At 44.3% G+C, this 925-nt stretch overlaps 1 protein-coding gene across 1 annotated transcript in view; it reads left to right on the forward strand.

Moving 5' to 3' along the window:
• Positions 1-603: 603 nt before the first annotated feature.
• GUCY1A3 (guanylate cyclase 1, soluble, alpha 3) overlaps positions 604-925 on the forward strand; it is a 47818-nt gene continuing 47496 nt past the window's right edge. Inside the window, 1 exon segment of the mRNA XM_006754274.2 lies at positions 604-749. The gene's annotated coding sequence lies outside the window, so the exon portion shown is untranslated.

Raw genomic sequence — 925 nt, forward strand, 5'->3', positions numbered from 1 at the left:
GATATATGATATGCAAATGTTTTCTTCCTTCCATAGGTTGCTTTTCCATTGTATTGATTTCCTTTGCTGTGCAGAAACTTTTTCTTTTGATGTGGTCCCACTTGTTTATTTTGCTTTGGGAGGCAGATCCAAAAACTCATTGCTGAGACCAATGTCAAGGAGTTTCCTATGGTTTTTTTCTAGGAGTTCTATGGTTTCAGGCCTTACATTTAAGCCTTCAATCCATTTTGAGTTCAGTTTAGTACATGGTGTAACACAGTGGTCCAGTCTCATTCTTTTGCATGTGGCTGTCTAGTTTCCACAACATCATTTATTGAAAAGACTGTCTTTACCCCATTGTATAATCTTGGCTCCTTTGTCATAAATTAATTGTGTCATTGCTCTATGTGTCCGTGTGCCAATACCATACTGTCATATATTTTGATTACTTACTGTAGCTTTGTAATACAGTTTGAAACCAGGGAGCATACCTCCAGCTTTCTTCTTCTTCTCCCCCCCACCCCAAGATTGCTTTGGCTATTTGGGGTCTTTTGTGGTTCCATACAAAATTAGGATTGTTTTGTTCTATTTCTGTGAAAAACGCCATTGGAATTTTGATCGGGGCCTGGGCGTCCCTGCAACTTCGGCCCGCTTGCTACGGCGTGGGCGAGCATTCGCCCTCCTCCAGAGCTAACAGCCACGATCTAAGGATCGCGTACAGAAAGCGGCAGGAAACTTACAGGGGGCTGCTCCAGGGGCTCAACTGAAGAGTAAGTGTGTGTGTGAGCGTGTGTGTGTGTGTTTGTGTGTGTGTTAATTACTGCATGGCAGTCTAATTTCTGTGGTCCTTATGACTGCTGCATCTGGGGAAACAGTACACGTCAGGGGGTCAGTGCCTGGAGCCTGTAATCCATGGGCTGAGCAGCCTCACCGTGACATTGGTGTA

The sequence above is a fragment of the Myotis davidii genome, unplaced genomic scaffold (genome assembly GCF_000327345.1).
Source record: "Myotis davidii unplaced genomic scaffold, ASM32734v1 scaffold392, whole genome shotgun sequence".
NCBI classification, from domain to species: domain Eukaryota; kingdom Metazoa; phylum Chordata; class Mammalia; order Chiroptera; family Vespertilionidae; genus Myotis; species Myotis davidii.